The 25824-nt window shown below is 38.0% G+C and overlaps 1 protein-coding gene and 2 pseudogenes across 1 annotated transcript in view; 1 reads left to right on the top strand and 2 right to left on the bottom strand.

The window, feature by feature from the left end:
• LOC132294463 (peroxidase 3-like) overlaps positions 1 to 25824 on the bottom strand; it is a 71109-nt gene that overhangs the window by 34517 nt on the left and 10768 nt on the right. The window lies entirely within an intron of this gene.
• Positions 1636 to 1734, bottom strand: LOC132282629 (small nucleolar RNA R71; annotated as a pseudogene).
• Positions 19986 to 20084, top strand: LOC132282680 (small nucleolar RNA R71; annotated as a pseudogene).

Genomic DNA, 25824 nt, shown 5'->3' on the forward strand with positions numbered 1-25824 from the left:
CATCTTATAGTGAGTTATTTTCATTTTCCCTATTAAGTCACATAGAAAACTCAATTTTGAGGGGGGTTTCTTATTTGTGTTTTTCCAAAAAAATTCATCTTCTAGCCCGTTTTTGCTCTTAGTTGTAGATAGTCACTGTAGCAACTTTTAACCCTCTTGTTCAGTTCTGATCTAGGGGCATTTCGGGAATTTCCTTTGGAAAATAAATTCCATTCTTGACATGGTTACATAGAAAACGTGATTTTAGGGGGGGGGTTTCTTCATAAAATTTTTCCAGAAAATGTCATCTCGGACCCGAAAACTCCGCGCCAAAATCTGTTTTCCTGTGCGCATTTGCACTATTTGAACAAGTCTATTGCAGGGGCATTTTGGGGATTTCACGTCAAAAATAAAATTTTCTTTTGACATGATCAACTTGGAAAAATTATTTTGAGGGGGGTTTCTTCTTCGTGTTTTTCTAGAAAACATCTTTTAGTATCTCAAAATGGCACACGAACTTCAGCATTTTGCCCAGGTTACTATTCACAGCCACGGCGACGTCAAAACTTTGTTTTGACTTTTCTCTTCCATCCGGACTCCGAATCAAGTGATTCTTGAGTCTAACTTGATTAATTTTTTGCTATCTTCCCATTGGTGTGCTCGGTAGCACCCGATTTTATATATTTTCATAAATGACCATTTTGCCCCTGGGGGCTTATTCGTCATATTTCTGATCTTTTGCTTCCGCGTCAATTCTCATTGAGTTCCACGACCTCATGGAAGTTCATCAAAGTCTCTTAGAGGTGTGTTGTGCCTTAGGAGACCGTTGACTTGTTTCTTACTTCCACATCTGGATCCGCTATCGGGTCAATCTTCGGTTCATCACTGTAGTACCGAGTTAAATCAAAACCCGGGTCGTTACAGTAGTACTAGGGATAGTCATTCTAATTTTCCAAAATTTGATTTTTCATCACCTTTAATGGAAGACCCAATAGATCCAATTGAAAATCCCATTGTAGATCTTGGTCATGTGGATCATAACGGTGTGCACAACCCACCATAAGTTCATATTATGGATCCTCAAGGTGTGCATCCACCCTTAGTAATGCCACGACCAATCAATCCTGTGGTGTAACAACCTAATCTAGGGATGCCAAGGCCAAATGTTGTTCCCCCAATTAGTGAGCAACAACAACAATATGTTCAAATGGCATACCCTCAACAAGGTCAAATGGCATATCATCAATAAGGTCAAATGCCATATCCTCCACTCAATCCTCTCAATCCTCTAATGGTCCTTAGGGATCGTTATACTCCAAATCAATATAATGCACCCACTTGCATTCAATTGCCAAATTTTTGTGCTCATCATTATGAGATTAAGGCTTCCACCATTAACATGTGCCCCCTTTTCTATGGGTTGAGCAATGAAGAGCCTTATAAACATTTAGATGAGTTCTTGGAAGTTTGTTCCACCGTAAAAATCACGGATGTTCCGGAAGAAGTCCTAAAAATGAAGTTTTTCCCTTTCACTCTTCGGGATAAAGCAAAATATTGGTTCAATAACTTGCGGTCAAATACAATCACCTCTTGGGCACAATTGCAACAAGAGTTCCTAAAGAAGTATTATCCCGCAAGTTGAACCGATGCCATGATAACTTCAATTCATGAATTTAAACAACAAGAAGGAGAACCCCTTCATGAAGCATGGGAACGTTTGAATGACTTGCTACGGAAGTGTCCACATCATGACATTCCTAAGTGGCAATTAGTTCAATGTTTCTTTTCAAGTTTATCCGATGCCAATAAGGGCATTGTTGATGCTTCTTGTGGCGGAAGCAACATAGAAAGAAATGAAGATGAAATTTGGCTTCTTTTCGAAAAAATGAGTGAAAACTCAATGCATAGATCTTCATCTTCTAGGGGTGGTCACCTAGCAAATATAGGAGGAAAGAAAGCTCTAAATCAAATAGACTCTTCCATCCGCTGAGGTCAAAAATCTTATTCAAAGGTTTGATACATTCCTTTTGAATCAAGGACCGACAATTCAATCTTATCCTCATCATTCTAATGAAATGTGCATAACTTGTTCTAGTTACACTCACCATACTTCAAATTATCCTCTTGGACAAATCATACCAAGTGAGTCTCAAGAACAAGCAAATGCCGCTTTCATTCATCAAGGGAACAACCCTTATTCTAATACTTACAATCCGGGGTGGAAAAATCATCCTAACTTTGCATGGAGAAATCAAGGAGACGGTGCAAACCCTCCTCAAACTCAAGGTTACCAAGCAAAGTATGTTCCCCCACATCTCCAAAATCAAAATCAGAATTCTCAAGGTTACCGTCTTTCATTCTATCCTCAGAATGTGAATCAATACTCTCATCCTCAAGCATCAAATTCTCAATCCTATTATCATCCTCAAGCATCAAATTCTCAATCTTACTCTAATCCAAATCAAGCGCTTCCTAAGAGTTCTGCTTTTGAGGACAAGGTCTTGCAAGCCTTAGGTGATTTTCGAAAAGATAATCAATTGTTTCATTCTTACTCTCAATCAATTGCAAAGCTTGAAGCTCAAATCGGGCAATTAGCTAATTCTTTAAATGTGAGAGAGAAAGGTAAGTTGCCTAGTCAAACTGAGACCAATCCTAAGGGGCAATTTATGGCGCAAGCAAGTCCTTCATCGGAATTTTTCAGAAATGAGCAAGTTCAAGCAATTACTACCTTGAGGAGTGGTAGGAAAGTGGATAATAAGGTAGAGGTACCTAAGGAGGACAGTGAACTGAAGCAACCAAGTGGTAGCATCCGTCCCATTCCAAATCATATTCTTATTTCTTTGGATGCTAGTGGTTCCAAAAAGGAAATTCCTTCATCTTCATCATTATATCCCCAATTAGAGAAGCCTTATGAGCCAAAAGCTCCATTTCCTCAAGCTTTGAGAGAGCCTTCATCATTTAGGAGACAAGAAGGAAAAATTCATGATATGATGGAAGTGTTCAAACAAGTAAAAATCAATCTTCCTCTTCTAGATGCAATTAGGCAAATTCCACCATATGCAAAGTTCTTGAAGGACTTGTGCACTCAAAAGAGGAAGAGCAAGGGAAGGGACCTTAAGAAAGTGCTTTTAAAAGAACAAGTGAGTTCCATCATTCTATCTAACACTCATCCTAAGTTCAAGGATCCGGGTGCTCCAACCATTTCTTGTGTTATTGGAAACCAAGAGATTCGTAGAGCTCTCCTTGATTTAGGTGCAAGTATCAATCTCATTCCATACTCCGTTTACTTGCAGTTTGATAAGCGCCGAATATTGCATATTCAAGCGCCCTAAATTGCATTAGTTAAGTCCATTTTTTTGATTTTATTATGTAGATTACCTTCATTTGTGCATTTTTGTTTATTTTTAGGTTCATTGGCTTAAAAGAAGCAAGAATGATGTTTTGTTGAAATTTTGAATGCAAAGGCACAATGCTGAAGCTTGGCAGCAGTGGAACCTGACTTTTGTCGCCATTTTCGACCTAGAAAACTCAAGAACTGGACTTCCATCATAACATGGAAGATTTAGAGCTCTTAATTAGCTTTCTAAATCTTCAAACAGTTTGTCATTTGGAGCTCGGAGCAGAGAGTTATGGCCTTGTTACCAGAGGTGCGCAGAACTGCCTAGCAGCAATGAAATTCTTCCTTGATCTTCATTTTCGACCAACCATCCTTGAGAATTGGATCTCCACCAAAACATGAAGTATTTAAAGCTCTGAATTAGCTCTCCAAATCTTCAAACAGTTTGTCATTCGTAGTTTGGAGCGCAAAGTTATGGCCATTTCATCAAAATAGGTCCGGGCGGAGCAAATGGAGAATAGGCATTCTGCCCAATTTTCGAGTGCTCGAGGCCCAAATTCGAGCACTCGAATTTAGGGCAGTTTGTCTCCAAAAAATCACTATTTCAGCCACTTGTTTCTTGGTTCCTTCATTTTTCTGATTTCCTTCTTTATGAGGTGGTTGGAGATGTTCCTAGGGGGAAGAGAGAGAGCCTAGTTTGGTGGTAGATAAGAGGGATAAGAGCCACACATCTCCTAGGCTAGTTTGGATCAGATTTTGGGGAGAGAAGAGAGCAAGGAGATAGAGTTCTTCAAGCTTGAAGAAGGGAGCACGAAAATAGAGAAGGTCTTCAAGCTTCTTCCTTCTTCCATTGCTCCTATGGGTAACTAAATCTTCTCTAGGGAGGTGATGAAGCCCCTCCCTTGTAAGCATGTTCTAGTGTAGATTTTACTTTTGGGATTTCAATGTATTATTGTTGGTGATTTTATGATCTAGAGCATCATATGTGTTGTAATGAATTCTAATGTCTATACATGATTATTTTGAGCTATTCATCTTGTCTTAGATGGTTTCTCTTCCTAATCATATTGCTTGCGTTTCTATAGTAACAATGGAAGTTAGATCATGGAATGGTTTTAATGGCATGGAGTTTGAGAACTTTGATAAATCATTGCTTAGGATGCCCTTTGATGGTTTATACTTGATTCTTAACTTTGTGTGCTCTCATCATTTAATTAAGGGCTTGATAATCTTTGGCTTAGGGAGCATGTTGAAGAACACACCCTAGTTTAGGTAGTTCAAGCATGTGAATCTTTGATGGATTATTCTTGTTTTTGATTTAATGAACCTCTTGAGGATAGTATAGCAACCAAGGGTTGTTATGTGTCATGACCATCATTTATGTTGATTTTCCCAATTTAATCTCAATCTAGAATGTGTATAGGGTTGGAGCGGATTCATTTCCCTAGTTTTTCTCTACTTGTATTTCATCTCTTTTTAATTCTTGCAAGTTTCTAATTTATGCAATTTCAATATTCTTAGCTTAAGTGACAAACAACAAAACCTTTATAAACCCTTCATCATTCTAGAAAGATTCTAGACACTAAGGTTACCGTAAGACTAGCGCAGTCCCAGTGGTTCGACTTACCCGACCAATAGCCCTATTTTACAATGATTCGTGCTATTGCGAAGGTTGATGTATAGTTGATCAACCGATCACAGTTAAGATTAGGGGACTTGAAGCCAACATCGGTAGTGATCCAACTAGCCGATAGATCAATTAAGAAACTGAGGGGAATTGTTGAGGACATTCTGATTAAGGTTGATAAATTTTATTTTTCGGTTGATTTTGTGGTGCTTGATACTCAGCCAGTCCCTAATCTTACCAATCACATTCCAGTCATCCTAGGAAGACCATTCTTTGCCACCGCCAATGCCACCATTAATTGCAGATCCGGCATTATGGACATCTCTTTTGGCAACATGATGGTTAAGCTTAATGTATTTAATGCAAGTCAACATCTCACAGATGAAGACGAGTGTTTCCTAGTAGATGTCTTAGGTGAAACCCTAGAGGAGACTCTTCCCTCTATTTTCTCTAAGGACCCTCTTGAGGCATGCCTTTGTGAAATGTTTGAAAGTTGTGGTTTTGACACAGAAGGATCCACAAGTGAGGTGAATGCTTTGATGGACTCTGTGGCCATTTTGGATTACCCACCTTGGAAAAGCAAGAAAGAACCTCTTCTTTCACTCTCTAGTACTCCACCAGTTCCTTCTCTCATCTCTCCTCCTACTCTTGAGCTTAAGCCTCTTCTATCCAATCTCAAATATGTCTTCTTAGGCCCAAAAGAGACTCTTCCGGTCATCATTGCTTCAAATCTTGAAAATGACCGAGAGAATGATCTTTTGGAAGTGCTTAACGCTAACAAAGAAGCCATTGGATAGAGTGTGGCTGACTTAAAAGGCATTGACCCTTCTATTTGTACACATCGCATACACATAGAAGAGGATGAAAGGCCATTTAGGGATGCTCAAAAGAGATTGAACCTAAATATGAAGGAAGTTGTCATGAAGGAGGTTGTGAAACTTCTAGATGCGGGAATCATATATCCTATCTCTGATTCCAAGTGCGTTAGTCCAACTCAAGTGGTTCCCAAAAAGTCGTGTTTGCATAGATTACCGAAAGCTGAATTCTGCCACTAGGAAGGACCATTTTCCATTGCCTTTCATTGACTAAATTTTGGAAAGATTGGCCGGGCAACAATACTATTGCTTCCTAGATGGTTACTCGGGGTACAATCAAGTGGCCCTAGATCCATTGGATCAAAAAAAGACCACCTTCACATGTTCATTCAGTACATTTGTTTATCGACGGATGCCTTTTGGATTGTGCAATGCTCTGGCACTTTCCAAAGGTGTATGATGTCAATTTTTTCAGACATGGTGGAGAAGTATTTAGAAGTCTTCATGGATGACTTCTCGGTTTTTGGGTCCTCATTTGATTCATGTCTCCAAAATCTCAAAAAAATGCTTCAAAGATGTCGTGAGACTAATCTTGTGTTAAGTTAGGAAAAGAGCCATTTTATGGTTCAGGAAGGAATTGTGCTTGGATATGTCATCTCTAAAAGAGGAATAGATGTAGATAGAGCGAAAGTTGAGCTGATTTCTGAATTGTCTCCACCTATTACGGTGAGAGAAATCCGCTCCTTTCTAAGACATGCTAGTTTTTATCGCCGGTTCATCAAAGACTTTAGCAAAATTGCTAGACCCTTGTGCAACCTTCTTGCCAAGGAGACTCCATTTGTCTTTGATGAAGCATATCTAAATGCTTTTCATCAACTTCGCACTCTTCTATCATCCGCTCCCATCATGCAACCTCCAAATTGGTCCCTACCATTTGAGATTATGTGTGATGCTTCCGACTTCGCAATGGGTGCTGTTTTGGGGCAAAGGGTAGGTAAACTACCATATGCTATATACTATGCGAGTAAGACTTTCTCAAGTGCCCAATTGAACTATTCTACCACCGAGAAAGAATTACTTGCAGTAGTATATGCCCTTGATAAATTTTAGTCATATCTCTTAGAATCTAAGGTAATTGTGTTTTCCGATCATGCTGCTCTTAGGCATCTTTTAATGAAAAAGGAAACCAAACCTCCCTTGATAAGATGGATCCTACTTCTTCAAGAATTTAACTTTGAAATCAAGGATAAAAAGGGCTCCGACAATGTCATTGTTGATCATCTGTCTAGATTAATGGTTGAATCTTCTCCAAATCTTGAAATTCATGAATCATTTCCAGATGAACAACTCTTTTAAATCTCAAATGGGACGTTGCCTTGGTTCGCCGACATTGTTAATTATCTTGTAACCGGCAAACTTCCGATTACTTGGTCAAAACAAGAAAAGGACCGATTCTTTGCTAACATCCGGAAATACTATTGGGAAGATCCCATTCTGTTTCGTTATTGCACGGATCAAATCATAAGGAGATGTGTGTCGGAAAGTGAAGTTCCGAGCGTCCTTGTGTTTTGTCACACACTTGCTTATGGTGAGCATTTCAGTGGAAAAAAGACCGCTTTGAAGGTTCTTCAAAGTGGGCTCTTCTAGCCCACTATCCACCGAGATGCCTATAACTTTTGCAAGGTGTGTGTTTGGTGCCAAAAGTTAGGATCAGTGTCAAAGAGAGACATGATGCCCTTAACTTCAGTCTTCGTTGTTGAAATCTTTGATGTATAGGGCATAGACTTTATGGGACCATTCCCAATGTCTTATGGCTTTCAATACATCCTCGTTGCCATTGATTATGTTTCAAAGTGGGTTGAGACTTGTGCTACCAAAACAAATGACCACTCCGTGGAAATTGCATTCGTTAAATCAAATATCTTTGCTCGTTTTGGTATGCCAAGGGCTATGATAAGTGATGGAGGAAAACATTTCGGTAATCAATTCTTGAAGCAACTTTTCTTGAAATACTTTGTCTCACATAAAGTAGCTAATCCCTACCATCCCCAAACAAGTGGGCAAGTCGAGGTATTAAATAGGGAAACCAAGCATATTCTTGAGAAAACTGTCAATCCGACCCGAAAAGATTGGTCAAGGAAATTGAATGATACTTTGTGGGCTTATCGGACAGCTTACAAGACTCCAACAGGCATGTCTCCATATAGACTTGTCTATGGGAAACCTTGTCACCTTCCGGTTGAGCAAGAATACAAAGCATTTTGGGCAATAAAAAGGCTCAACTTTGATCTTGATAAGGCTGGACAGAACCGTTTGCTCCAACTCAATGAGTTCGAGGAATTGAGAAATGATACCTATGGTAGTTCAAAAATTTACAAGGCAAGGTTAAAAGCATTTCATGATAAACATATTGTGAAAAAGTCCTTTGAGACTGGTCAAAAGGCTTGGTTATTCAACTCTAGGCTCAAATTCTTCCCTGGAAAGCTTCGAACCAAATGGGAAGGCCCTTATCAAATCATCTCCGTCTCACCTCATGGGACGGTTGAACTTAAAAATCTAAAAGATAAAGGGACCTTCAAAGTTAATGGTCAAAGGCTTAAACCATACATTGATGGACAAGCTCTTCGAAAAAATGTGGAATCCGCCCTCTTGGTAGATCCCATTTACTTTGAAAATTGAGAGCATCTCACGTCTTTCTAATGACGTTAAACACTAGTTGTATCGAGTTTCTCCTTTGTTGCACGTTAATCTACAATTTATTTTATTATATTTATTTTATTTTATTTTTCTTTTCCCTTTTGTACATTTATGAATTTTTAAATTCAAAAAGAAAAAATAAATAAATAAATAAAGTTAAAAAATAAAAAAAATTGTAATGGATAGTGTAGGTTGGTGTTTTATTTTATTTCCATTTTTATTATTATTTTTATTATTATTATTATTATTATTATTATTATTATTATTATATATATTATTTTAGTTTTTCTTTATTCAAAAACATAAAAAAAATTTTAAAAAATAATAATAAAAAATAGTACTAGGTCGTATAGGTTGTTTTGTGATTTTTATTTTAATTTTATTATTATTATTTTATATTTATTTTATTTTAGTGTATATATTATTTTTAGTTTTGCTTAAAAAAAAAAAAAAAAAAAAAAAAGAAAAGAAGAAGAAGAAGCAAAGGATCAATCCCAAAACAATTGAGAGATCAATCCCATTCTTTGGCAAAGGGTAACCCAAAAAAATGCCCAAGTGGATCGATCCCCTATCAATATGGATTGATCCCATTTTACCTTTACCTGTGGTTAGACTTTCTCGTTACATAGTGAAAAAGAAATTTTTTGTCTAAAATTATCGATCCCTTACTTGAGGGATCGAGCATCCCTTTTTAGCCCTCACTTCTCTCCATCGCCTAGCTGCCTCACTCTTACTCATCAACCCTCACATCTCATATCTCAACACCGAATCAAACCAACCCCAACCTCAGGCCGTCGTCTCTGAAATTTCAAGCGCATCTTCCGGTCACCAGCCGTGCTTCTCTGATCGCGGCTGTTCCTTTTCAAGCGCCGTTTCCTGGGTTATATTCTGGCGTCGCATCTGGGTCGCTACTTTTCTCCGGCGAAAAAGGCTGGATCTTTGCGGCGCGGCTGGGTTCTTCTCCGATCCGGCTGGTTCGCGGTTCTTCTCCGGCGATTTTGTGGGTCGCTGTCCAGCGATTCAGCCCTGGATTCTCTCCGTAGATCATGGCTGGTTCTTCCAACGGCGTCGCGGGTAATATTTCTCCGACCGTGATTCGCTGCACCGACGGTCTCTGGGTTGCGTTTTCTTTCGGCGAGTCTCTAGGTTGCGTTTTCTTCCGGCGAGTTGTGAATCGCCGTTTCCTTCTGGCGAGTTGTGATTCGCTGTGCCGGCTGGGTCATTCTTCTTTGATCTCGGCTGGGTCTCTCCAGTGATTTCGCTGTTCTCCGGCAAATTTCGGCTGCGTCTCGCCGGCGGCTTTTGGCTGGTGCTTCTCCGGCCACAATCTCCGCCGATTTGGGCGTCGCCATTCTCTTTTGCTTGTAAAATTAAATAATACATTAAATCATAAAAAAAAAAAATTAATTAAATAAATAAATAAAAAGCATAACAGAAAAAAAAATAATAATAATAAATTAAACAAAAAAATAAATAATAATAATATATATATATATATATATATATATATAATAAAATAAAAAAATATAAAATATATGTTATCGGTATGCCCTTATGCTTGGTTATGCATGTTTTAATTTTTTATACAGGGTTTCATCTCATATCTCTTTGCATCGTGTCATATTATTGGACTGTATGCATTGCTTATCCTATGTGATATTTGATGTGAGTTTGCAAATATGGTTTTACAACTAGGTTTTTGCATCCAAGTTTAGGGGAGCCATCTTTCCTACTGGATCATTGCCGGACTTTATAGTCTTTGCCATCACGGTATACTCTTTTCATCATTTTTTATTGTTCTTATTGCATATTGAGAACAATATACAGTTTAAGTTTGGGGGTAAGGTCATCATGATTCACTCTGTTTTAAGTTGAGATTTAAATGCATGATGAGATTTGAGATGTGTTTGGCAATGATTTCGAACTTTTGAAGTATAGTGCCTTTGAAAATAAGTTGTTAGAGTCTAATACTTCTTGTATGCTCTAGGATGCCATTTAGGGGTAAATTTTTAGTTTTTGATATCATGTTTGCTCTTGTGGTACACATCATCTTGTTGGTTGAAAATGCTTTGAGAGTTGATTCTAGAATTCTACACTTGCACTTGCGCACACTAGCATTTAATTTGTGGGGTACATGTTTAGTTGATTATTGTCTTGGTTTATCCCAATTGAGTTAGTATGCTTTGAAAGCTATCATTCTTGATAAAATGACCTTGCAAAGAAAAGAAATAGAAACACTCACCAAAGGTGAAAAAAAAAAAAAAAAAAAAAAATTGTGATGAGCATTGAAAAGTGCGTATTTAAATCCGTTAAGTTTAGGTATTCCAGAACCTTTATCTATCTTACTTTACCATTTTAAATTAATTTCGTGTTAATTCTATTTTCAGGCACTTATCCCGAAAATAAGCTAACTCAGCCAAATAAGAGCTTAAAAAGGAGCAATTCTGGGATTGAACAAAGAAATGAGCAAAGTGGAGAAAGAAAGAAGCAAAAGGAAGAAATGTGGCCATTTAAGATTCTCGATCGATCAGAGATGAAGGTTCGATCGATTCAACATAGATCGATCTCAGCATTTCAAGATAGATCCAAACCTTGACTCAAAATAGAAAGCCCAAAGTTCGATCGATCCAACACTATACTTCGATCGATCGAATACTTTTATCCTTATTCAAATGATTGATTTTATCCACAGCTGTCCACCCACCTACCACTTTTGTTCTTTTCCTAAAAATATCTCCAAAATATCTCAGACTTGTCCTTATCCAAAAAGCGTAACCCAGTTGGATCGATCCAGCCTTAGTTCGATAGATCTCAGCCAAGTTCGATCAATCCAAGTACAAGGTTCGATCGATCGAACTTCCTCCAGTGCGAAAAAGTTAAAATCCCAGCTCGCTAAAGTTGTCCTCTCTCCAATCATTAGAGAATATTAGGTGCACGACCCCGACTCATTTTGTGTGTCACTTGACCTACCTATAAAAGGAATATGATGCACTTTTTGAGAAAAAGAGACATTAGAGATAGAATTCTAAGGGAGGCAAGTCTTAGTATAGAAGGAAAGGAGGAGAAGGCTAGAGACACCATTGGAGGCCTTTCATCTTCCAAGGAGCAGATTTCATCCATGGAGCTTGTCCTTGAGGGTTGGAGGAGCATCACCATGAGTGGCTAGACATCCTCTTGGTGCTAGAGTTAGCCCCAAACATGCTTTCTTTACCTTAATCTTGTGTATTATTGAGGGATTAGTGTTGTAATACTTGTTTTGACACTTTGATTTATATAAATCTTGTTTATTTAATGATTTGTATGGTTTAATGTTTCCAATTGTTCATTTCACATTTACTCATATGTCTATGTATGCTAGGGTAGATGTTTATGTGTTTGTCTCTATATCTTGTGTTATTGATGCATGTTTATGTGTATTGATACTATAGATTTAGAGATTGTCAAGACATAGTGCTTAATGGAATGCTATTGTAGTTTAATTGATGGTTCATACTTATTTCTTGATGGATTGTGCCTCTCCTTAGTTTAATTTCATGCTAGTGGTGTAGTTGTAGTGTAGATGATAAATGGGAGGACAATCCATGCTTGTTGTTTGATATTCCATGCTTTTGAATGAAAATATCATATATCTCTAACCTTGTGGTGTATTTGGATTGTGAGTTTAATGAAAGGATTAATGACTTGTTTTGATCTATTGTGCCTTTCATATGTTGTTTAGACAATATATGCTTCATTGATTAGATATATTGTACCTTTCACATGATGTTTAGACAATACATGCTCAATTGGTCATCCTTGCTTGTTGAATCAACCAATCACACACACACAAATGTTGCAACACACCTTACCCTCATTAGTCACTTGTGAATGGTATAGAAATGCATTGCTTGGTGGTGACCTCTAAGCCCCAAGACCTCTCCCTATCTCTTTTACTTACTTTTTATTGCATTCATACTTAATTTAATATAATTGCTCTCTAGTGTAATCAACCAACCAACCAACCATTTGTTTGATCATTCGACCTACTAACCCTAGTTGCAATTCCACAACACAATTCGACCTAGCACAATCACACAATCCCTTGGGACGATCCCAACTCACCCTAGCTATATTTATAGTGAAAGGTAGTAGTGGCTTTTATAAATATAAAACTTGGCCCTCGCCTTAATGAACACTCTCCAAACTTGACCGTAGTGCGACGGAACCGGCCAAACTGCATTCTTTCAACATATCAACTGATTAAAAAGGAAGACAAGGAAAGAATGTAAGATGTATGATTAGTTTGAGTTCGTAACCTAGCCATTCCGAGTCATTACGCCCTTAGGAGTGTCTTTACACTTAACGTCCTAAGACCATCTGGTTTGGGAGTCGTTGGCTCAACGCTTGTTACATGGGGTGATTAGAGAGCTTAAGGAACTTGGACATTGCACATGGTCATACATTAAAATAATAATAATAATAATAATAAAATGAAATCAATTAAAAAAAAAAATGTTTGATTGAATAACAAGGTTCATTCAATGTCTTGATGTCTGGTACTATATTTGTATACTAGTTTGAGGGTAAGGCTATGCCATTACTTTGATTTGCTAGAATAACAACACATTTTGATGCCGGTGCACTAAAAAAGGATGATATAATTGATTCAATTTGCATGATTAATTGTTTGATGTGTGGAGGACCATTTTTGCTTACATGATGTTAAAATGTTGAGAATAGCTTAGAAAGGGCAGAAATTTGCATACTTGAAGTAGTCTACTTTCAACACTTGTTTGATATGTGTCATTGTTTCTCAAGTAAGAAAGAGTTGTTGATATTTGTGGGTACCATTTCTGGAAACCCTCACGAGACTTCACTCGTCCACTAGGGGTAACCTAGGGGTTTAAAAGGCTTGTTGCATATGCTAAATGCAACCGTGATTCCTACGAAAGTGGTGTTATCTTTATTTGCTTTATTAGTTCATAGTTGTATATATGTTTGTTTCATTCTCATATATTGTAGTTCATTGCTAGGGACTAGCAATATCTAAGTTTGGGGGCGTGATCAGTGCTTTAATGTTGCACATTTCAGCACCTAAACTAGGTTATTTTTGTCATTGCACCTATCTTATTTTCATGTTTTAGTTTTAATTTATGTTTTTGTCAATTTCAGGTCAATAATGTTTAAACGGACTAATTTTGGTTCACTAAAGCTTTTTTGGAGTCAAGTAAAGACATTCAAAAAAAGTTCAGAAAATGGCAAAAAGAAGTCGCAGCGCATTGCTCGTATTGTATGTTTATTCTTCAAAAGCGGTCAATCTCGGGCCTTTGATGATGATTTCAAAGATGAAGAAGCAAACCAATTAGCCCGGGCCATAATGGAGCTAAATAAGGCTTAAAGGAAATTTCCAACTCTGGGGGATCGATCCCCCACTATTCATAGAACTAAAAATGCCTTTGGGGGATCAATCCCCAAGGCTGTGGGATCAACCCCCTAGTACCTGGCAGTATTACGGGATTTTCTTATTTTGGGCTTATTTTTGTAACTTATGGGCTTTAATAGGGTTTGTTACTTAAGGCCCAGTGAGCCATTAGTTTAGGGTTAATTATTATTTTATTTAAGTGAGTTTTTAATTTATTAATTGGATATTATTAGTTTTCTGTATCGTGATATTTTATTCTCTCTGGAAAACGCAAAAGAGGAGAAAGGAATAACGAGCTAGGGTTTGAAAAAGGAAGCTCAGAGATGATGAAGCAGATGATGGAGATTGTTCCGTCTTCGAATTCGTCAATCATGAGTGGCTGATTCTTCTACTTAGGGCTGGATAAACCCTAAGCATGTAACCTATTCTCTCTCTTTTCATACTTTTTGGGGATTTAGTATGTAATTATTGTATAGGCTTGAAATATATAAATCAATTCTTCCAAATGTTTATTTGCGTTAATCATGTGTTGTCTTGTGTGTGGTTGATGGATAAACAAGCTTTACACTTGAATTCTTTGTAAATTGATTCTTGTGATGTCTATACCTGGTGATATTTAGTGTAGTTGTGAATCAATTCGATGGATATTGCTTATACTAGATGGATTGCTCTACACAATTAGGTTAATTTCTTGTTTAATTAGTTAATTTCATGTTTTGTTAGTTTAATTTAAGGTTAATTAGTTAAATTGCAATTTAATTCCGAGGTAAGTAAACCATCCATGCCTGTGTTTGAAATCCATGCTTATTATCACAATTGCATTATCCTCTAAATTAATGTGTGTTAAAATTGCAACTTGAATTGATAAATCATACTTTGAATTGGTGAATTGCACTACACTTAGTTTAATTGTCGTTAAGTAGTTGATTCATTCTTGAAATTGATGGTTTACACTTTTCATTGCAGTTGTTAGCCACATTTAGATTACATATTATTATATCCCCAATTAGTTGAAAGTGAGTGAGTTAGGGAATGTGCTTAGTGGTGAATCCTACACCCTAAGTCTCTTTCCAATCTTTTAAACTCTACTCTTTATTTACATCATTTAGTTTAAAATTAGTCTAATCACAAAACCAAACCTTTTTTTCAATCACATAAGCACTAAAGTAGAATTCAATTCTGGAAAACCTATAATTGTTTAGATCTCTTGGGACGATCCCTGCTCACTTCATGCTCCATAGTATAAGTGTTTAGTGGTTTTATAAATTTTAAAATATGGTACCCACTTGACATTATTTCTAAACCTAAAGTATTGTGCATTATTTTGTGCACACGCTCGGTCGCACCACTTGGTTCGATTTTTAAAAACATTCCCTTTTTAGTTCGATCGATCACAACTGAATCCCCATATCGATCGAACTGGAATCGATCTCTCCTCTTAAATGACAAAATTATTTTTGAAACTTTTGGATTTTTCTGAATTAAAAATATTTAAAAATTAAAACTTTTTTAAATTTTGGAAAATTAAAATTTAAAAATCAAAAATATAGAATTTAGAAATTAAAAATTAAAAATCAAAAATGTTTTTCGATTTTGTTTGGAAAATGAATAAAATAAAAATAAAAATAAAAATAAAAATAAACAGAAAATTAAAAATGGAAAATTGAAAATTTTTAAGTTTTTCAAAAACAAAATAAAAATAAAATAAAATAAACGGAAATATTTTTGTATTTTTGACAATTTCTTCTTCTTCGGGTTTTTTTTTTTTTTTTTTTTTTTTTTTTTTTTTTTTTTTAATTCGAAACAAACGTCAAAGTCAAAGTCAAAATAGTAAATCAAAGAACAGAGATCGATTTCTCCAAGATCGATCTCAGAAGGACTATGATCGATCGAATATGCAAAAATCTACAGACATGTTCGAATGATGGGACAGAGAGATGATTGGATGCAGGTTGGATCCAGGTTCAAAATTTTTTTAAGTGTTGAGACTGCAGATCAATCCAAGATGAATCGGGATCGATCGAAGAATTTACGATTGATCAGACAGAGAGCTGAAATATGCAGGTTTTCTTCGAATGATTGGACAGAGAGGTGATTGGATGCAGGTATGGAGTTCGATCGATCTAACCTCTTTTGAGATCGATTGAACAGGAACAAAAAGCTCATTTTCAACATTAAAGTGCATGCAATCCTAATCACGATTCCTAGCAATGCACATGAACCTAAAGCAAATATCTAGACTTCACAAGAAATGAAATTTAAAATAGAAATTAGGGAGGAATAGGGTTGTGACACCCTACGAAATGCACTAGTCTTTAACGTCTCTAGTAAGACGTTGGGCTCTTTTAGCCTGGATCGAACATCTTGTAGTGTATCCCTCCTTAATGGGGTGATAAGTACTTTGAACTCCACCCAACAAACGGTTCCTTAAGGAACTTATTGGATTAAGCTCAAAGGAACTTGTGGTCCTTTTTCAATGTGATCTTTGGGCTTCCATGCCCTTTCAAAACAAGATTTTGAATCAACTTTTTTCGAATTCAAAGTTGAAGATAAACCTTTTGAAACCTTGGTTTCACACAAAAACTCTATTCCTTCACATTCATTAGCATGCCATTTCTTTACAACATTCACTTCCTCATGCTTGTCAAATGAATTGGGGGTTGGGTTGAAGATATTCAACTTCACCTTCATGTGGCCAAATGAGATCTTCATTATCCCCGTCTTACAATTAACGTTGGCATTCGCGATTGCCAAGAAAGGACGGCCAAGGATAACGGGAATTTGGCTCTTAGGATTCGGGATTGATTCCGTGTCAATGACAACGAAATCAACAGGGAAGAAGAATTTATCAATCTTAATTAATACGCCATCAATGATACCCCTAGGCTTTTTGATGAATCGGTCGGCAAGTTACAAAACCACCGACGTCGATTTCAAGTCTCCTAAGCCTAATTTGGCATACACCGAGAAGAAGGTTAACACTTGCTCCCAAATTAAGGAGAGCCCGATTAATAACATGGTCACCAATGATGCATGAAATGGTAGGTGAACCGGGGTCCTTAAATTTTAGAAGAGTGTTATGTTGCAAAATTGAGCTCACTTGCTCGGTTAAGACCACTTTTCTAGGTACTTGGCTTTTGTTCTTTCTCTTTTGGGTGCATAAGTCTTTTAAGAATTTGGCATAAGTCGGAATTTGCTTAATTGCATCCAAAAGTGGAAGATTGACTTTCACTTGCCTAAACACATCCATAATTTCATTTGTTTTGGCTTTTTGCTTGTCAATTGAAATGGATCCTTTTAAGGCATCCGGAAATGGAGTTTTTGGTTCAAAAAAAATTTCAGAACTTTTCTTTGAAGTCTCTTAAACACAAGAAGTTTTGAAATCATTTTTCAAAATTTTCTTTTCAAGATCACTTTTAAAATCACTTTTCAACACATTCTCATTTGAAAGATCATGCATATGCAATGGAGGAGGAATATGATGTGAAACAGGACGGGTGTCAACTTGTGGTTGCATCGGTTCACTCTTTTCATTGGACATGCCCACTTGGTTGTCCACAATCTTCCCACTTCTCAAGGTAGTTACCGCATTGACATGCTCAATTGTGTGACCTTCCGATGAGGAATGAGTCTCCACAACACATTATTGCTTTGGTGGGGGCATTCATAGGCATTTTTCCCTTCTCACTTGCATTTAAAGTGCTTGCTATTTACCCTACTTGGGTTTCTAGCTTTGCAATAGATTGAGAGTGAGAATGAAGCAATTGAGTGTTCGCCTCTAGAGTGCCCAAAGCAGTTAAAACTTTTTCTTCAAAAGTGGGGCTCCTAGAATTTCCTTAAGAATATGATTGATTTGGAAAATGAGAATTAGAGAATTGGTTTCCTTGTGATTGATATGACCTATATCCTTGGGATCCTTGGCCTTACATTGGAGGTGGAATGTACTTTCCTTGAAAACTACCTTGGGAAGGGTTTGAGCCTTCCCCTTGGTTTCTCCAAGAGAAATTTAAGTGATTCCTCCAACTAGAATTATGGTGATTGCCATAAGGATTGTTCCCTTGATTAACAAAAGCTGTATTGACTTGTTTATGATGCTCACTTTGCACATGTCCATGGAGACAATTGGAAGTAGAATGTAAGACACTTGAATAAGTTATACATGATTCATTGGATGCATGATAGGAATGGTTAGGGAAGGAAGATACTTGATTTGCCGAGTTTTGGTTGATCAATGATCGGTCGAATTGATTACAATTATAAATCAACCTTCGCAATAGCACGAATCATTGTAAAATAGGGCTATTGGTCGGGTAAATCGAACCACTGGGACTGCGCTAATCTATGGCAACCTAAGTGTCTAGAGTCATTTTTAGAATGATAAAGGGGGTTATAGAGGATTTGTTGGTTTATCACTTAAAGCTATGAATATAAATTGCATAAAACGAAAGCTTGCACGAATTAAAACGAGATAAAATACAAGTAAAGACCACTAGGGAAATGAATCCACCTCCATCCCTATACACATGCTAGATTAGAGCTAAATTGGGAGAAAACAATATATATATGGTCATGATACATAGCACACTTGATTGCTATAATATCCTCAAGAAATTCATTAAATCTGAAGCAAGCATAATCCATCAAAGGTTAACATGTTTAGACTACCTAACTAAGGTATAGCTTAACCACATTTACTTGAATGAAAAACTATCAAGCCCTAGATAAAATGATGAAGCACATGAAGGCAAGAAATAAGCATAAATCATCAAAGGTTTCACCTAAGCAATGATCTATCAAAGTCCTTATCAACATGCCGTTAAACCATTTCATGATCTCACTACCATTGTCACCATGAGAGTGCAAGCAACGTGATTAAAAGAATAAACCATCAAAGATAAATAAGTGACTCAACATTAATCATTTACATACATGAAGATCCATTACAAAAGGCAAGATGCTCTAGACCATGAAAAGACCAAAGATTATACATTGTAATCCCCAAAATAGAACTATACTAAGACATGCTTACAAGGGAGAGGCTTCATCACCTCCCTAGAAGGAGGTTTAGTTACCCATAGAAGCTTTAGAAGAAGGAAGAAGCTTGGTTGCAACCTCTATTTTCGAGCTCCTTAGTTGTAGCTTCAAGAACTCTCTCTTCTCCTCTTCTTTCTCTCTCCACAAATCTTACAAAGATGAGATATGATATGTTTGTGTGGTTCTCCTCCTTTGTAGACATCCTCTCCCACCAAACAAGGCTCAACTCTCTACCAAAAAATATCTCCAACCAACCCATAAAGATGGAAATCAGAGATGAGAGAGACAAGGTGCAAGTGGGCTGAAATGATGGTTCTCGGAGAGGAATCTGCCCGGAGTTCAAGCGCTCGAACTAAGCACTTCGAGCGCTCGAACTAGCACTTCGAGTGCTCGAACTAAGCACTTCGAGCACTCGAAGTTAGTCCAGTGAGCTCCTTCCTCTTGACCTGCTTTGCAGAACTTTGGTAGAAAAGCCATAACTTTCTGCTCCGAACTCCAAATGACGAACCGTTTGAAGAATTTGAAAGCTAATTCAGAGCTTTAAATATTTTATGTTTTGGTGGAAGTCCAGTTCTCGAGTTTGTTAGGTCAAAATGGCCAGCAAAGTCGAACTTCCACTGCTGCCAGAACTTCAGCATTGAGCATGTTCTTATTCAAAAATTCCACAAAACCTCATTTTTGCTTCTTTTTAGCAATTGAACCTGAAAATATATAAAAACCTACAAATGAAGATAATCTACATAAAATAATCAAACAATGGACTTAACTAATGTAATTAAGGGCGCTTGAATATACAATATTCGGCGCTTATCAATCAAGAATTGATTAAACCTTCGAGATAAGGATTTCATCTTGGCGGCTATTTCATTAGAATGGTCGACTTGATGTAAGCCAACACTCTTCCTTCCACTTGAATTCCAACCATTCTTAAAAGATAAAGATCGATGCAAAGAGTTTTCACTCATGCTCTCATAAAGACGCCACATGTCATCCTCATGCCTATCAATGTAAGAGCCACCCATGGAAGCATCAACCATGGCCTTGTAATTATCAGATAAACTCTCAAAGAAATATTAAACTAATTTTCATTTGGGTATGTCATGATGTGGACACTTTCTAAGCAATTCATTGAATCTTTCCCATGCCTCATGGAACGTTTCCCCATCCCCGTGTGAAAACTCTCAAATTGAGGTTCTCATGGCATTGGTCTTAAAAACCGGATAGTACTTCTTCAAGAATTCTTGTTGCATTTCTGCCCAAGAAGTTATTGAAAAAGGCCTAAGATTGTTAAACCAATATTTTGCCTCGTCTTTAAAGGTGAATGGAAAAAATTTAAGCCTTAAGACCTTTTCCGGCATGTCCGTGTATCTCACGGTGGAACATACTTCAAGAAACTCATCCAAATGCTTGGAAGTCCGTGATAGTTAGGAAGCATTTGAATGGTTTGTGGTTTGATTTCATAGTGGTGTGCTCTAAATGGTGGCAATTGAATGCATGTGAGTGCATTATATTCATTAGGCACATAGTGATCTCTTAAAGTAAGGGGAGGGTTAACAATTGGAGGTGCAACATGGGCACCTTGATTGCCTTGAACTATGGGAGGTTATGGAACAAACATTGGCCTAGGCATTCCCAATGGAACTTAGCCTTCTTGTTGTGGTGGCTGAATGAATGGCCTCGGCATGCTTAATGGTACTTGCATGTTATCATGATGCATATTGGGGTGGAGGATACCTTGTTGGTCTATGTGACCAAGGTCCTCCACATGGTCCTCATTATGTACTTCCATTATAAAAGTAGAATGATTAAAATTACCCCTTCCCCTAGGTGTACGAACAATGGATTCTAAATTCAAATTAAGAGGGACAAGAGTAGAATTTAATGACCTTCGACCATGCATGCACAAGCAAGACACAACAAGCAACAAACAATCAACAATCACTTCACCTTCGCAACAATTCAATTAGCAACAAACTTCCTCCACATACAATGATCCCATACTCCCATGCTATCAACAATATACAAAGAACAATAAAATTGCCTCCACGTGGGCTCACAATTTATCTAAGAATTGAAATACAAGTCTCCACGCGGGCCGATGATTTAAATAGAGATTGAGTTAAGAAAAAGCTCACAAAGGGTCCTTTAGCACTTCAATTCATTTTTTTCAATTTTAGCTTTGCAAAAAAAAAAAAATTAGATTTTTAGCTTTTTCCTTGCTTTGCTTAGCTCCTTGCCTGGAATGCTCCTTTGCTCACCTTCTAGCTCAATGCACCTAGTCAAACAAGAACCAACACAATAAGTAACTAAAATGAAAATGAAAAAAAGTAAAGACACGATCAAAAGAGTACTAATTCCTAATTGATTCCACAAATACGACATTGCCTTAATTCAATCCCTGGCAACAGCGCCAAAAACTATGGTCGTTGTCTTACCATATAGCTCAGAAGGTGCATTAAGGTGAGGGGCCAAGTTTTACATTTATAATTGCCATTATTACCTTTCACTTAAAATATAGTTAGGGCGAGTAGGGATCGTCCCAAGGAATTGGTGGGTTGTATAAGGTTGTGGAATCAAGATTAGGGTTAGTAGGTCGAGTGATCAAAAGATTGGTTGGTGATTGAATTATACTAAGATGCAATTTAAACTAAAGTAAACAATTAAATGCAATAGAGAGAAAATAAGAGGGAGAGAGATCTTGGGGTTTAGAGGTCACCACTAAGCATAGCTTTTCTACACCCTTAATGAATGATTAATGAGGGGGAAAACATGTATTGCAACAATAGTGTGTGTGTGTGGTTGTTTTAACAAGTATGGATGACTAATTAAGTATATATTGTCTAAGCAACATAGTGGATAGCACAATATATCAAACTAAGCCATTAATCCGTTCTTTAAGCTCACAATCCAAACACATCACAAGGTTAGAGACATATGCTACTTGTTTTCATAAGTATGGAACATCAAACAATAAGCATGGATTGTCCTCCCATTTAATATCTAAACTACAATTACACTATAATTAAGCTAATGACATGAAATTAAACTAATTAAACTAAGGGAGAGGCACAATCCATCAAGAAATGAGTATGAACCATCAAATAAATCACAAGAGCATTCTATTAAGCACTATGTCTTGAAAATCTCTAGATCTATAGCATCAATACACATAGACATGCATTAATAACACAAAATCTAGAGACAAACACATGGACATCTATTCTAGCATACATAGACATATGGATAGAATGAAATGATCAATTGGAAGTATTAAACTACACAAATCATTGAATAATCAAGATCTATGTATATAAAAATGTCAAAACATGTATCACAATACAAATCCCCTCAAAAATACATAAATCAAGATGTAGAAATCATGCTTAGGGCTAACTCTAGCCCCAAGAGGATGTCTTGCCACTCATGGATGGTGTCTTCCAACCCTCAAAGGCTAACTCCATGGTAGAAATTGCTCCTCTTCTTGGTTGATGGAAGAACTCCAAGCTTGTGTCTCTAGCCTCTTCTCTTCTTTTCTTCCTCACTAAGAATATGATATGGAAATTGTGTCAAAAGTCTTTTTGTAAAAGTGGCTCATATTCCTTATATAGGTAGGTCAAATGTCACCCCCAATGACCTGGGCTCGTACACCAATATTCCTCCCAATGATTGGATATGAGATAACTTTTAATGAGCTGGAAATTGAATTTTCTCACACTTGGGGAAGTTCGATCGATCGAACCTTGGCTTTGATCGATCGAACATGGCTGAGATCTATCAAACTAAGGCTGGATCGATCTTCTATGGTGGCGCCTTTTTGGATAAAGACAAATCTGAGATATTTTAGAGATATTTTTGGGAAAGAGACAAAAGCGGTAGGTGTGGTGGTACAACTGGATAAGATGGAATCTTTTCGATCGATCGAAAGAAAGTTGGATCGATCGAACTTTGTGGGTTCTTTGGATAAGGAAAAAATAGCTTGGATCCATCTTTAAGTGCTGAAATTGATCAATGTTGGATCGATCGAAGAGATTCCCTGATCGATCGAACTTGCTGAATTTTCACCCTTTGCTTCCTTTTGCTCCTACTTTGCTCTTACTTTGCTCCTTTCTTTGATTCATCTCAAGATTGCTTCAATTATGCTCTTATTTAGCTGAGTTAACTTATTTTGGGGATAAGTACCTGAAAATGGAAATAATATAAAATCAATCTAAAGCGGGAAAATAAGATAAATAAAGGTTCTAGAATACCTAAGCTTTAGGGGTTTAAATGCACACTTTTTAGCGCTCATCACTCGCTCAGTTCCCTGAACAGAGACACGAACCTCTCAGTGAGATATTACCCCTTGATGAACTCCAAGTGGCAGCCATGCAGAGTAGGGAGGAAGAGTGCCAGCTTGCTTTTGACGGCTCTTCTACTACCAAGGGAAGAGGAGCAGGAATCGTCCTCACATCTCCAGCTCAACAAGTTACAGCGGTTTTTAAGCTTGCTTTCCGTTGTTCTAACAATGAAGCCAAGTATGAAGCACTCATTCTTGGTCTCCTCGTAGCCCTGGACAAGGGTATCTCAAGGTTATGCATCTGCGGGGATTCCAAGTTGGTTGTTAAGCAGGTAACTGGTGAGTATGCCATTCGCGAGCCCTCGCTCGTATCTTATCGCACCATCATTCAGAGGCTCCTTGCTAAGTTTTCTTCAGTACGGTTCATGCATGTACCTCGCTCCAGTAATAGGTATCTTGATGCACTTGTAACATTGGCTTCTAAATTAACAATTGTAGATGATGTGACTCAGGTCCGCATTACTAAACGCATCGGTCCCGCTACCATCACCGAGCTTTTCCCATTCCCAACCATTCTAGATGACGATTGGTAAGCCCCAATCATCACTCAACTCAAGCAAAAGATAGGACCATTGCCCCTCATGCAGCTGAAGTCATTCTAACTATTGCAAGAGCTGTTGTACTTCCGTCTACCCTGTGGAACTTTGGCTAGATGCTTAGAATCTCAGGAAGCGGAGGCCGTCCTTCACAAGACTCACGAGCAACATTGTGTTACCCCTCTCACGCTGTATCGACGGCTCCAGCGTCAGGGTTATTATTGGCCAGATATGGCCATGCAGTCCAACGCCCTCCAGCGCACCTGCTCCCGATGTCAGGCCATAATGGATGAGACCGAATCTTGTGTCCTCGAGGTTGGGGATTGGTGGTGCCCTTTTGTTGACTTTCTATTGCATGACATTCTCCCTGCAGATAAGCAAGTCGTGGCCAAGATCAGGCAAAAATCAGCAAGATTCGAGCTCAGGGAAGGAGAGCTTTTTCGACGCGCTCTTAATGGCGCTTATTTGCAATGCTTGTCCCAAAATGAGGTCGCAGAAGTCTTAAAACAGGCTCACCAATTCGAGCATCAGGGCATACGCAAGCTTTTCGCACATTTACTATATAAGGGAGTTTATTGGCCCACTATAGAGTGCGACGCCAAGTCTCATGTGCAAAAGTGCAAACCTTGTCAACATCATCATCATCAAATTCACACTCCGGCTATGCCCTTTCACCCCATTGAGGCTCCTTGGCCATTTCATACATGGGGGTTAGATCTCATTGGCCCAATCCACCCGCCAGTGCGAGGGCACATGTGGATCCTTGTAGCAACAGAGTTCTTCACCAAATGGATAGAAGCCATACCACTTAAGCATGCAACCGGTGGGGCTGTCACTGAATTTATACGAGAAAATATCATCTTTCGTTAAGGGATTCCTCAGTGTATTCTCGCTGACAATGGCACACCTTTTGTAAATCGAAAGGTTAAAAGGCTACTCGCGTAATACAATGTCCAGCATGTGCCCTCGTCGCCTTACTACCCCTAGGGCAATGGCCAGGCTGAAGCCTCCAACAAAAATATCATCCAAATTTTGAGTCGGACCATTGAAGAAAGCCCTACCACGTGGGTTGATCAGTTACCCCTGGCGCTTTGGGCATATCGTATTTCTACTATATGCTCCACTGGGCAAACTTCGTTCTCCCTTGTCTATGGAACTGAGGTTGTCTTACCCGTAGATATTGCAATCCTGGCGACACAGCTCACCTCGCGAAGTGGGATCCCTATGGCTCGAGATAGCGAATTGGAAGCTCTCGATGAAAGGCGCGAAACAGCCCTTCAACATCTTCAGCAGTATCAGCGCAGCATAGCACGAGCGTATAACAAACACATCCAACCTTTACAGTTCAGACCAGGTGAACTTGTTCTTAAGGCTGCCCCACACGTCATGCAAGGGCTCTCAGCTCCCAAGTTTTCACCCAATTGGGAAGGTCCTTACATTATCAGGACATCTAGCGATAGGGGTTATTATACTCTCGAGGACTCTGATCCTAGCCCAATTAACAATGTTTGGCTGACACCCTATTTTTGTTAATCCTTTGTTATTTTACAAAAAATACTTAGCAAATTGTTATCCTTATTCAACACATGATTATTGCTATTCACAACAAATAAGAGGGGGAAAGGGTGCACAACGAAAGGAACATAAATGGAAATTTTCTTTTCATTATCTCACATTAAAATTTTCTGAGTTCTCGACTATTACATTCATAAGAGAGGGCCTAACCTATGTACGAGGTTAGCAATGACTAGTCATCATTGATCTTTTGCGAGTATGCTATCATCATTTCCAAGGTTTCGCGCTCTTGTGCAAGCTCCCCCTCCAACTTTGCAATGTGAGCTCTGCTTTCTTAAAGGCGAGGTGCAAGAAGCCGCTGCTGTAGGCACTTCTGAGCTATGAACAGTCTGCGTCATAGCCATGAAACAGGAACTTGGAACTTCTGCACATCATCTAGAAGAAGAGTGGCATCCTTTACGAGGTCCTGATTAATTGCACCTTGTTCGATCTCCACAAAAATTTCTAAAATCCTCCCAAGGCACAAATACATGGATTGTCGCACAAG

This window comes from Cornus florida, unplaced genomic scaffold (assembly GCF_030987335.1).
Source record: "Cornus florida cultivar Cherokee Brave unplaced genomic scaffold, ASM3098733v1 CherokeeBrave_3.0.0_Hap2_Chr01, whole genome shotgun sequence".
In the NCBI taxonomy this organism is placed as follows: domain Eukaryota; kingdom Viridiplantae; phylum Streptophyta; class Magnoliopsida; order Cornales; family Cornaceae; genus Cornus; species Cornus florida.